Source organism: Trichechus manatus, unplaced genomic scaffold (genome assembly GCF_000243295.1).
Source record: "Trichechus manatus latirostris isolate Lorelei unplaced genomic scaffold, TriManLat1.0 scaffold00279, whole genome shotgun sequence".
Classification (NCBI taxonomy): domain Eukaryota; kingdom Metazoa; phylum Chordata; class Mammalia; order Sirenia; family Trichechidae; genus Trichechus; species Trichechus manatus.
In genome coordinates, this window is record NW_004444215.1 from 31,332 (window position 1) to 45,311 (window position 13,980).

The following is a 13,980-nucleotide window of genomic DNA, read 5'->3' on the forward strand; positions in this document are numbered from 1 at the left end:
ATTTGATGTTCTAGGGTTTCAGGATTGTTGATTCTCTGTTTGGCTTAGTTTTTCGGATCTTTGTTGTGGAGGGACGGCGTGGTGCTTCTGCCTAGTGCGCCATCTTGCCGGAGTCTCGCAGCATAACGTTTTGATGTAGAGCCCATGGTGTTTTCAGTGGGTGATTTTTCTAAAGTATATATATATTTACTGTCGAGTCAATTCCAACTCACAGTGTCCCTAAAGGACAAAGTAGAACTGCCCCATAGGGTTTCCAAGGAGCAACTGGTGGATTCAAACTGCCGACCTTTTGGTTAGCAGGTGCATTCTTAACCACTACGCCACCAGGGTTGCAACAATGGGCTCAAGCATAACAAGGATTGTGAGGATGGTGCAGGACTGGAATCGACTCAATGGCACCTAACAACAACAACAAGAACATATATGAATGTGTAATGTCTATTAAAATCTATGTGCTCCATGACCCTGAAATTTCATTCCCAAAATATTATCACAAATATATAAAGATATATGTGTGAGAACGTTTGTTTCACCTTTGTTTCTAATAGTAACAAAAGAGGAGGGGAAATCTATGTGTCTATCAATAGGGAACGTACTGCATTTGCTGTTTCAGTTGGTGATGTCACCACCTCCCAGTAGAACTGCCATCATCTGCTTGTTTCTCTCTCAGATCATTATGTTTAAATTTTAGATCACACTTAGCGAATGTATACTGCTGGAAACATCTAAGAATACTAAGAGAATAGAGTTTCTTTGTTCTGATTGGATTAAAAAATACTAGATTAAGTTAACCCAGTTTTAGTTTAGAGTTGTCATTTTTAACCTTAGGATAAGACCTCCAGGAAATCTCAAACCTAGGGCTGTTAGGTAAAGTGTCCTTCGGAAGTAATAATCCCAATTTTAATCTGATAATAATCCCAGTTTGTTGTTAGTTATTAGATGCTGGAGAGTCAATTCTGACTCATAGTGACCCTACGTACAACAGAATGAAGCACTGCCTGGTCCTGTGCCATCCTCACAATCATTGTTATGCTTGAGCCCATCATTGCAGCCACTGTGTCAGTTCATCTCGTTGAGGGTCTTCCTCTTTTTTGCCAACACTCACACTTTACCAAGCGTGATGTCCTTCTCCAGGGACTGATCCCTCCTGATAACATGTCCAAAGTACGTGAGATGAAGTCTCACCATCCTCACTTCTAAGGAGCATTTGTACTTCTTCCAAGACAGATTTGTTTGTTCTTCTGGCAGTCCATGGTATATTCAATATTCTTCACCAACATCGTAATTCTAAGGCATCAATTCTTCTTCGGTCTTGCTTATTCATTGTCCAGCTTTCACATGCATAGGAGGCAATTGAAAACACTATGGCTTGGGTCAGGTGCATCCTTAAAGTAACATCTTTGCTTTTCAACACTTTAAAGAGATCTCTTGTAGCAGATTTGTCCAATGCAATTTGTCGTTTGATTTCTTGACTGCTGCTTCCATGGGTGTTGATTGTGGATCCAAGTAAAATGAAATCCTTGACAGCTTCAATCTTTTCTCCGTTTATCAGATGTTGTTTATTGGTCCAGTTGTGAAGATTTTTGTTTTCTTTATGTTGAGGTGTAATCCATAACTAAAGCCTGTGGTCTTTGATCTTTGTCACTAAGTGCTTCAAGTCCTCTTCACTTTCAGCAAGCAAGGTTGTGTCATCTGCATATCACAGGTTGTTAATGAGTCTTCCTCCAATCCCGATGCCCCGTTCTTCTTCATATAGTCCAGCTTCTCGGATTATTTACTCAGCATACAGATTGAATAAGTATGGTGAAAGGATACAACCCTGATGCACACCCTTCCAGACTTTAAACCACGCAGTATCCCCTTGTTCTGTTCAAACGACTGCCTCTTGATCTATGTACAGGTTCCTCCTGAGCAGAATTAAGTGTTCTGGAATTCCCATTATTCGAAATGTTATCCATAATTTGCTATGATCCGCACAGTCGGATGCCTTTGCATAGTCTATAAAACACAGGTAAACACATTTCTGGTATTCTCTGCTTTCAGCCAAGATCTATCTGACATCAACAATGATATCTTTGGTTCCACATCCTCTTCTGAATCCAGCTTGGATTTCTGGCAGTTCCCTGTCAATGTACTGTTGTAATCTCTTTTGAACGATCTTCCTCAAAATTTTACTTGCTTGTGATATTAATGATTTTTGTTCAGTGATTTCCACATTCTGTTGGATCTCCTTTCTTTGGAATGGGTATAAATATGGATTTCTTCCAGTCGGTTGGCCAGGTAGCTGTCTTCCAAATTTCTTCGCATAGATGAGTGAGCACTTCCAGTGCTGCATCCATTTGTTGAAACATCTCGGTTGGTATTCTGTCAATTCCTGGAGCCCTGGTGGTGTAGTGGTTAATTGTTGGGCTTCTAACCAAAAAGTCAGCAGTTCGAATCCACCAACCACTCCTTGGAAACCATATGGGGCAGTTGTAATCTGTCCTATAGGGTCTCTATGAGTCGGAATCGACTCAATGACAGTGGGTTTGGTTTTGGTTTATCAGTGTATCTTGATTGCATGTTTGATCAATTTCAGACTGCAGAAGTTGGTAAAAATCTTTAATTTCTTCCATCTTTGGCCTTAATGGCTGGTGGGTAAATTTGAATATAGACCCAACTAGTTAATAATAATCCCAGTTAATTAATAATCTGAACTTTCCCACTGATTTGAAATACCACCTAGACCAATGCATATGTCTGTGTTTCTGGACTGTTCCATTGATCAACTTTTCTATTTCTGTGCTGGTACCATGCTGTTTTATTTACTGAAATTTTATGATAGATTTTAATATCTATTGCTCATTTCTCACTTTTTTCCCAAAAATTTCTTATCTATAATTACAGTAAATCTCCCGGAAGAAATTTGGAATCCATATGTAAAGTTCAAAAAATCACCACTGATATTTTGATTGGAATCACATTTTTATAATAATTTGTTAAAATATCTACATCTTGGTGAAATTACGTCTTTCTCTCCAGGAACCAGGTGTGACACTCTCTTCATTCAGCTCTTGTTGTGTGTCCTTCGGTAAAATTTGGATTTCCCCCTGTAAACTCTTCTAGCTTTGCTGTTCAAGCCTCTGTTCTGGAGTTTGGACCCATCTAGATAAAATAGATGACATTATTTTACTAAAGAGGATTCTGATGTGAAGACGAGGAACCGAGAGAAGGAATGATTTTCTTAGGGTCAGTAATATAGCAAATTACTGGCAGGGCTAGGGCTATAGTGGAGAGAGAGAGAGATACAGAAGGAGGGAAGGAGGGATAAAATAACGACCCTTTGGGCAGAAAAGTGAGGAAATGTAGTAAACCAACAAAGGGAGTGGAAGGAGTGGTAAAGGTGAAGAGTGGGGGACCATCTTTTCCCAAGGTCCCTTTTCTGCTCACAGCACTCTAAACCGACCTGTCATGGGGGGAGAACATGGAGAGGGTGCTTAGTTAATACAAAGTTATCCTCAGTGGGTCTGTTAGTAAAAGCGCAGAAACCCTGGGTGGGGACGCAAGTCATTTAGAGACTCTTAACTGTAACCAGACCCTCCATTTCTCAGTGGAAGGCGTGGTCCGGGAAATGAGGGTTGTTCATAGATGGTTGGTCTAAGTCAGAGGTTATTTGGATAATGCATCGTGTCAGCATCTACTAGACAGAATACCCAGCTAAAGCCAGGAAGCCTGAGTCATAGTCTTGCCCTGAACACCAACTCACCAAGGGGCCTTGGGCAAATCATGAAATCTCTCTGGGCTTCACCTTTGCCAGATGCAACATAGAGATGGCACCTGATTCCTGCCCTGTTTACCTAAAGGGGCCCCGTGAAGCTAGAACAACTGTCACTTGTGAGTAAAAGAGGCATGCTGAGAAGAAGACAACATGGCCACCGAGACAGGAAGTGTGAGTAGCTGCTGAAGAAGTAGTAGGTTAGGCTGCCAGACCCAGAAGTAGAAGAGGAGGGGGACAGAGGGGCCCAGGGTAGGCATAAACCATGGTGGGGAAGGAAGCTTGAATACAATCCCTGCTTTGGAGCTAGTGGCAAGTGGAAACCCTCTAGAAGAGGGACAACAAGGAAAATCCCCAGAACCGGGTCAGATTGGAGGGAGGGAGGTAAATGTGAAGAATTCGAGGATGAAGTGGAAAAGAAAAGGAGGGTCATACTGCTGTGTCTGCAGAGTCCTGACTCTGGGCAGGCATTGAGAGGAGGGAAGGGCCCAGGGAAGCGAGAAGAAACTCTTCAGTTTCCTAGGGTGAGAGACAAGCTGGAGACCCCTGCAGGGGGAGATTTGTTCCAAGGATGAGAGCAGCTGCCCAGCCAGAGACAATGTGATGGGGACCCTGCTTATTAATTGGATTGCAACTGACCCACGAGACCGATTAACGGTAATTCACATCTTGGCGAGTAAGAGGTTTGATGAGAGTTCCAAATCAGCAGAGAAATTTGATTTGTGGTGGAGACCATATCAGGGGAAAAGGGGACAGTGCGGCAGCGGGCACACTCTGGGATGATTCCACTTGGCAGACCCTAGCTGGGGAATCTGTTCATTCTCTTCAGGAATGAAACACTGACCTGATTAGGGAGCTATTCACAGGGGCAGTACAAGAAGCAGACAGCTCTGGGAGCTGGCCCTAGTGGCAAGCATGACCCACAGAGCCAGAGGGGTGAGTGGGGCCTCTCTAGCTCAGGCCAGGAGAGAGATGGGTCCGGGAAGGAGCGCTGTTTCTTTGGGGTTTATTACCCAGGACATACACATGGGGCACAGTATGAGAAGCACAGGCAGGATTTAGTCTCTGTAGCTTTGTGGGACACTTCATGATTGCAAAGCCTGAGTCGGAAAAACAATTTTCATTGTTCTGATTTTGATTTGGACAGTTTTTGCAGTGCAGGTATTAGGGAGAGCCAAAGACAGGGCATGGGTGTGGTAGAAGATATCAGTGAAGCATGGAAAACGGTGTGGTGGTTCCTCAAAAGGTAAAACACAGAACTACCATGTGGTCCAGCAATTCCACTCCTAGGTATATACCCCAAGACTTGAAAGCAGGGATGCAAACAGATGCATGTACGCCAATGTTCAGTGTAACACTATTCACAGTAGCCAAAAGGTAGAAACAACCCAAGTGTCCATCAACAGATGAATGGATAAGCAAAATGTGATCTATTCCTACAATGGAATATTACTCAGTCATAAAGACACATGGAATCCTGATGCATGCCACAACATGGATGAACCTCAAAAACATTATGCTAAGTGATATAGATCAGTCAGAAAAGGATAAATACTGTATGATTCCATCTCATGAAATATCTACAATGGCAAAATGTATAGAGATCAAAGTTTATTAGGGGGTACCAGAGGTGGGCAGGAACGAGGGGGAAAGAGGGAGTCAGTGCTTAAGAAGCGCTGAGCTTTTGTTAAAGGCGATAGAAAAACTTGGATAATGGTGATGGTTGAACAACATGATAAACGTAATTAATGTCACCAAAGTGTACACGTGAAACGTGTTGACATGACAAATGTTTTATTGTATATGTACTTACTATGCAGGAGCCCTGGTGGCGCAGTGGTTAAAGCGCTCGCCTGTTAACCGAAAGATCGCGGTTGAACCCACCAGCCACTCTGCGAGAGAAAGATGTGGCAGTCTGCTTCCATAAAGATTACAGCCTTGGAAACCTTATGGGACAGTTCTTAACTCTGTCCTATATGGTTGCTATGAGTCTGAATCGACTCAAAGGCAGTGGGTGTGGTTTTGGTACTTACTACAATAATAAAAAAAGAAATCAGTGAAGTGCTTTGAGCAGACTGGGCATAAGCTTTGTCTTGGGGCAGGGCACCTGTCTGCCCCCGTCCTGGGCCTGAGGGCAGTAGGACTTGTGAGAGAGGCAGGACCACCAGGCCAGCCTCGGGGGCCAGAGTGGGAGGAGAATAGGAGGCATTTCTGTGTCTGGAAGTGAGGGAAGAAGCAGGGGCAGGGAAGCAAAGAGGAAGTGGAATTTCATGTTTCAGTCAGGGAGAAACAGCACCCAACCAGAAAAGGAGCTAGGGGTGGTCCGAAGACAGCCGCCAAGAAGGCCGGCACCTTCCCTCTTCAAGGACTACATTGAGGAAGAAAGGATAGGACAGAGGGGTGGCAGGGGGAGGGGAGGGCGTCCAGGTCCAGTGAAGGGACAGGGCAAAGAGAATGAGCTCAGCTGACCCAGCCTATAGGAGGTCACCCCCAGCCTGAGATCTGGGAAAGCAAAGAGCTGGAGGGGAGGGCGGAGAGGGGGGTGGAGGGAGTTCAAAGGCAGCCTCGCAGGACTCATTAAAATGGCACAAACACAAATCACAACTTAGCAGTAGGAACGTGTACAACAAGTGGGCTAAGAATGCAGAAGGCCAGAGAGATAGCCAGCAGGGCCCTGGGAGAAGAGAAAAGGGATGTCACTTCAGTATAAGGACAAAGCTGAATACAAAGAGGACAATGTATTGTCTGGCAGGGGAAGGGGGGTTGGGGCTCTTCACAAGGGGCAGCAGGAAGGAGAGCCAGAGGGGGAGGCTGGGTTTCTCACGCAGTTTGCATTTTCTAGGACCTGCAAGATGTGGTTTCAAGATGCACACTTGTGAAGGTGAGTGAGGGAGGGGAAAGCAGCATTGTGAACCGCAAAACAAGAGCGAAATGAAAGGGAAATGGGATTTGAACGAACCGCGCTTTTACCCCAAATGAGGAGGACTGTGGGGCTGAAAGAGGGTTTCTGCTGTCTCCACCCTGCAGAAAAGGGACTAGCTGGGCAGATTCAGAGCCCACAAGCAGAAGCCCCTCTTTGAAGGGATGTTGGTAGTGACCAGGCTAGCTCTAAACCGTTGCCAGCGAGTCGATTCCAACTCATAGCAACCTTATAAGACAGAGTAGAACTGCCCCATGGTAGCTGGTGGATTCAAACTGCCAACCTTTTGGTTAGCAGCCGAACTCTTAACCACTGTGCCACCAGGGCTCCAAGCTAGCTCTAGTAGAAGGCAAATAGCAGTCAGAAACCTAGGCATCTGGCCGCCACCCCAAGATGCTTTGCAGTGCAGCCTGGTGGTCAAGTGTGGTCTCTGGAGTCAGACTGCCTGGGTTCAATTCCAGCTCTACCACTCACTTGCTGTGTGACCTCAGCAGAGAGGTTTTCCTGGCTGTAGCACTAGGGTAGTGAGGATGATAGCACCTACTCACAGGGTTGTTGGGGGAATTCATGTAGTTGCTGCTTGTTATGTACTGACACGGAGGAAGCACTCGATAAACATGGCTCCTCCCATTACCCCACAGCTGCCTCCGGAGAATAAACTCTTAGCTTGGGGAGCACCATGCACAGTGCCTGGGATGAAATATGTTCTCTGTATAATAATTTCCTGCAAAGAAAATCATTGTTAAACAACTCTAGCAGAGTAAATGGTAGACAAATGCACAGTAAATGTTGAACGACTCAGGATTTAGGGTTTTTTTCAGGCACAATTCCCTGATTATCTCAAACTTAAAACTCAATTTCTAAATCACAAAGTCAAACCCTTGTCTTTATTTATCCTTGTTCTGCTGAATGGATGTAGACTCCATGGAAACGAGTGGAGCATAAGACATCGATGCCTCAGAGTCAAGGCAAGCTCCCCTCATGACTCTCCAAACATCTATAGAGATAATTAATAAAACATGACTGTCCTTTGGTTGAAAAGCAACCAAAGTTGAAACCATTATGAAAATTGAAAACATCCAAAGGAGGCCAGGCCTAAAACAGTTTGGACACTAGGGGCTAAGGCCCAAGACATGGGATGCCAATAGTCCCACACTCCCACGTTTCCAAATTCGCTATGGACTTAACACCTCAATAATTTCCATTCGAGGAGCTGGTACATGTACGATTTCTCCTCTGAGAACACATTCACTCCTAATCTATAAGCAAGAAATATTGGGCTTTTAATACCTAAAGTGGAACTTACTTGGTCCAAAAGCAATTCTTCTGCAAGAGTATTAATGAAATTTTGGTCACTCTGATACACATACGTACATACATATTCATTTTATATGAAAACCATCAAACATAGAAAAAAGCAGAATTATACAATGAGTTCCTCTATACGCATCACCCAGATTCAATACTTTAACAAGATTTTTCCATTTTTATGTCAGATTATATTTTTAATACAATAAAGGAGCTCATTGTTTGAAGGAATCTTCTACTGAAGGCTTTTGTAAATAGAAGGGTTCTACTCCTTCCCCATCCCCTCTCCACCTGTGCAAATTCTGTTCATCTTCACAGTGTTGTTCCATTGACACCTTCTCCAAAAAGTCCTCTCTGAGAGCCATTCCCCAATCCTCAACATCTGGGAACAATTCACTTCCTCAGAATTTCCATTACCCTTCTTTGAAACTCTCTTGTAGCTCTGCACTTTCCAGCCATGTGTACTCTTGTCTGAACCCTTCCATTAAGCTGTGAGTTCCTGGTGCTCAGGGCCTGACTTGCTTACCTCTGTATCCAACACAGCCCAGCCCAGGACATTCTCTCTTTCCAAGCATATTGTATCCCATGGTGGGTAGTTGTAATTGTTAGTCAGATGACTTCAGGGATGCAAAAACTTCTTCCTTTTTTGGAGTGATAGGTCACGTCATAAACTAGTTGCCAATGAAAATCCAAAATCACCCTCCTCTCCAATATCTCTCTTTCAGTTCCTTACAAGAGTACATTCCTGTATGCTCCCTTTCTAGAAAAGGGAGTCAAACTGCAGTGACATGATGACACATTTCTTTTTTTCTCTCCTACTTTCTTATTTAGAATCCTTTAGGCAAAGGCTTTTCAGAAAGACTGTGTAGAACCCAGTCTTCTGTTAGTGTTATATGGTCTACAAGAAAATAAGATAATTTGTCAGTGATCAAAGCATTTGGTTTTATCTAATATGAGAAAAGAAGAAGTATAGCCAGAATACTCCTTTAGAAGCAAGGGTGGCAAAACTTCAGCTCACATACTTTGGACATGTTATTAGGAGAGACCAGGCCCTGGAAAAGGACATCATGCTTGGTAAAGTAGAGGGTCAATAAAGAAAAGGAAAGCCTTTAATGAGATGGATTGACCCAGTGGCTGCAACAATGGGCTCAAGCATAACAACAATTGTGAGGATGGTGCAGGACCGGGCAGTGTTTTGTTCTGTTGTACATAGGGTTGCTATGAGTTGGAACCAACTTGATGGCACCTGTCTTAGTTATCTAGTGCTGCTATAACAGAAATACTACAAGTGGATAGCTTTAACAAAGGGAAATTTATTTTCTCACAGTCTAGGAGGCTAGAAGTCCAAATTCAGGGCGTCAGCTCCAGGGGACAGCTTTCTCTCTCTGCTGGCTTTGGAGGAACGTCCTTGTCATCAATCTTCCCCTGGACTAGGAGCTTCTCTGCACAGGAACCCAGGGTCCAAAGGATGTGCTCTGCTCCCAGCACTGCTGTCTTGGTGGTCTGAGGTCCGCCTGTCTCTCTGCTCGCTTCTCTCTTTTATATCCCAAAAGAAAATGGCTCAAGACACAATCCAATCCTGTAGATTGTGTCCTGCCTCATCAACACAACTGCCACCCATCTCCCCTCATTAACATCATAGAGGCAGGATTTACTACAAATAGGAAAATTACATCAGATGACAAAATGGTGGACAATCACACAATACCGGGAATCCCGGCCCAGCCAAATTGATACACATATTTTTTGGGGACGCAATTCAATCCATGACAGCACCTAACAACAACAACAACAATACAAGAAACCAGCTTTCCGATTTTCTCTTTGGGCACACATTCATTCATTCACTTACCTGTTCAACCGATATTTGATGAACATCTACTATGTGCCAGGTGCTGGGTTGGCTCTGGGAGTACAGTGGTGAACAGACATAGTCACTACTCTCACGGGTCACGTGATTTCTCATACCATCAGAAGTTGGCTCTCTCTCCAGGGCTCCCCTCTGATGATCTGGCCAGATTTCACAGCACGATCATCTGACTATCAACATTTGGTGGTGCCAATGACTTCTGGTTACTAATATCCCTTCTCGCCTCGCTAAGAAATGGTTAGTGGCCACTTCTTTCTTTGTGGTCCTGGCCATTTCCTCAGCCTTTCTTTCAAGGCATTAAATAGTCACCATGCTTAATTTTTCCTTTCAAACTAGACTTCACTTTTCCCTGGAGATTTTTTTTTTATTGTTTCCAAACTTCACCTACTCTCTAGACCAGTGGTTTTCCAACTTTTGTGGGGCACAAACCAGTTTAGTGGCTGGTCCATCAATCCAAGCAAGAGATTCCAGTAGCATAAACTGAGATGTTGGTTGCAGAGAGTTGGAGAAGTGGAAGTTTTATAACAGCAATCAGGCAAATTTAGTATGTATAAGAGTCACTCAGGGAGCTGGTTCCAAATGCATGTTTCCAGGTTTCACCCTGGGCAGTTCTGACTCTGTAGGAAGCCAGTGGCCCCAGGACTACACTTTGAGAAACACTGAGCTAGAGCATAGGGTGCTCGTGGGAGGGGAACACAGATTAGGTTCAGAGAGGTCAGGAGAAAGCCACCAGGAGCCTTCAATGCCAGGCTAAGTAATCTAGACCTTGGGCTTTCTACTCTAGGTGATAGACGGTAGGCTCTGGCACCCAGGGGAGAGAGAGCCATGATCAGAATTTTGGTCTGGTGGGAGCGTTTACCTCATCAAAGAGGGGAGAAGGAGGGGCCAGCATGGGGTCTGGGGGATCAGCAAAGACTTTGGTGCAAGAGTCCCAGGAAGTGGCGATGAATGAGGGCCTGGACCAGGACCCTCTCCATTTGAACACATTCCTCCTGCACGCACACAGAAAGGAGAACATTGCTTCCAGAAGCCCAAGCCAGGAAGGAAGGAAAGAAGCTGCTCTTTCCTGCATGGCATGTGGAATTTTGCTGATGATTTATTGGGATTCTTCCCAAAGCTAGGAATTACCCAAATAACTCACTAAAGCCACTCAGAAGGTATCTGATACAGCTGTTTGCTTTCAGAAATTGACTCTGCAGAGATGTACATGGTGATAATTTGTTGGAGTTGGAAAGACAAAGAGATTTCCCAATTTTTTATTCTTGGAAGCAGAACATATTGGTGTTGAACCAAAAAAAAAAAAAAGCTGTCAAGTCAATTCCGACTCATAGCAACCCTATTGGACAGAGTAAAACTGCCCCATCAGGTTTCGAAGGAGCCCCTGGTGGATTCAAACTGCTGTCCTTTTGGTTAGCAGCCATAGCTCTTAACCACTACACCACCAGGACCTTAAAACTCACCTAGTTCATGTCTCTAGATGACGACTGGGAAGATAAATTGCTGCCTCACTGAGCCTTCAAGTAAATACTCAGAACTTCTAACCTAGTGGACTTCAGACTTTAGGATGCATCCAGATTAGTTAGGGTACCTGTTAAAAATATAGACTCCTCCTCCTCCTCTTCCAAGATTCTTATACAGCTGTAAAGGAAACAAGCCACCTCCATCCTAGCCCACCCCCGGTGATTCTGATGCAGATGGTCAAGGTCCACACTTTAAGAAACATTGCCACAGAGAAACCATCCATTACACACATTTTTATCTAAGTATTTGTCTTTTCAAGGCTCTGTGTTAAGGACTTTGAGGAGTGCAAAGGGAAAAAAGCTGAGTCTCTATCCTCAAGTTGTTCCCAGTCTCCAAGATGAGATGGACGAGTACATAACTGGATTTCTAGGGAGAAGGTGATGAATTCCCTAAAACATGCAGAAACAAAAATGCCAGGATGGTTTAAGCAAGAGAGAACTTATTTACTAATCCAATTGCCTTTATGAAACCAGCTGCAGAGGTGGTCTGGAGGTAGAGAAATAACAAGACTTAATTGTTGAAAGCAATGAAGACTATGCCTTAGCAATGCCTTTCACAAACATCCTTTGGAAAGCACCAAGTTCTATAAGAGAGAGCTCATTAAATAAGAAAGAACAAGAAAGACCCCCGGGCAACTTGTGTAGTGGGTTCATCCACAGCACGACATGGGCCAGGATAATTCTTGACTCAGCTGGCAGAAATCACAGAGGTCCCCCAGACATACTTCCTCCCATCACAGCTATGGCAACTGGAGTCTGAGAGGGGAAAGTGCTTGACCAGGTCACCTGGGCTTTGGAACCAGTGCCAGAATGCTTTCGCAGCTCCTGTAAGCCAGGCGAGGAAGGGGCTTGAATGGACTCTGTTCCTGCTGGTCCCTGGCTCTCTGATGCCTTCTGATGGCTCTAGTTAGCATGCTGAAGTCCCACGTTCGTTGCTCAAATTAGACTTCTTCTTAGCATATTTCTCTGTGAGACTTTATAGTAACGATACTGTTCTAGCTAACGCTTGTCAGCACTTACTATGTGCCGGGCATTGCTCTAAGTGATTTACATGCATTAATTTATTTACTTCTCGCAAGTCTATTGATATCCTCATTTTAAACACAAGAAAACTGAGATACAGAGAAGTAAAATATGTTGCCCAAGCTCAAACAGCTAGTAAGTGGCAGAAAGGTAATCAGAACAGTGGACAGGGAGGCTGTAGAGCCCGTGCTCATACTTACCATCCTATCCTACCTCTTGAAACTATTCTGTGACCGAAGTCTGACTTCCCTGCCAGACTGTAAGCTCCATGGGGACAGGAACCATGTCTGTCTTGGTCATTGCTGTAGACCAGTACCTGACACAAAGTAGGCATTCAATAAATATTGGTTGAATGAATGAACATTCATAAATGAATGAATAAATGAACTCAATAGAATTGGGCTGAGCTGACTCTGATAAAAATCATTCTGTACTGTCTTTGGAACCAGTATGCATAGGATCCAGTCCTATTTCCCCTATTAACTCCCATGATCTTTGTTAAGCTCCCGTCTTCTCTGGACCTCAGTCTTGCCATCTGTAGAATGAAGGTGGTGCTTTCTAAGGGAACTGCTATATATGACAGTCTAGAACCCTCTCCCCCCTTCATTAAATCCAAGCCTCCTCGAGGCAGCCCTTAGGTAGGGTAGGGCCAAACTCATGGCATGATCCTGCCCCTGGACTTATACCCTATAAGGCATGTTCTAAACCTTGGCATTATACTCAAATGTGTGGGATAATAAGGTGGGTGTGGGGTGGGGAAGAGGTTAAAAGTTTGGAAAGTTAGGAAGAAGGGGAGCTTCTTGGGCAGTTTTGGGCTAAGAGAGAGAGGACTAAGATTTGGAGGTGGCTGGTAATTTGCAAAAGGGATCAATCCTAAGAGGCGGTTCTGGAGAGAAAATAAATATATCAAGCAGAGTCTACCCTTGTGGTAATCCAATACCCTGTTTATTGATGGTACTTCCAGGGCAGATTTAACAGAAAGGACAACAAACACATTTGAAATGCAAAACTTTCAGAACTCCAAGACCAAGAATCCGTCATTCTAGATGCTGACAGATAAGCCAAGGTTGCCTTCACAGCATGCCCTGGGGTTAACTCAGCAACCCAATGAATATAAGACTTTGGCCCCTAGGGGCTCAGAGAGGGAGGGAAGGTTCTGGAGTCCAGGGGGTGCAGATCAGAGGGTGCTGGACCATCTAGGGAGACTGGGGCCAGACTTCCTAGCTCCTTAAAGAAGAAAAAATGAGGGAGCTCAAATTTAGGAGCTATTCAGTCTTATGATGTGAGAATGATCACCCCGTTTTACAGATGAGGAAACTGAAATTCAGAAAAGTGAAGCAACTTGCTCCAAATCACACAGCTGCTAAGTAGTGGGGCCCAGAATCAAAGCCAGGCCTGTGTGACTGAAAGCCCCCTCTCTCCCTGCTCCAGCATGCTCCTCTGCTTAAGCTTTCTTTGGCTAATCCTTAATGACTAATTAGTTGTCCCATCATTCAAAGGAATCAGAGAAAGGCAAAGGAATGGGGCTCCCATGACCTGCTGACCTTGTTGGGTCATTAAAAGGCGATAGCTCTGAGTCAAAACA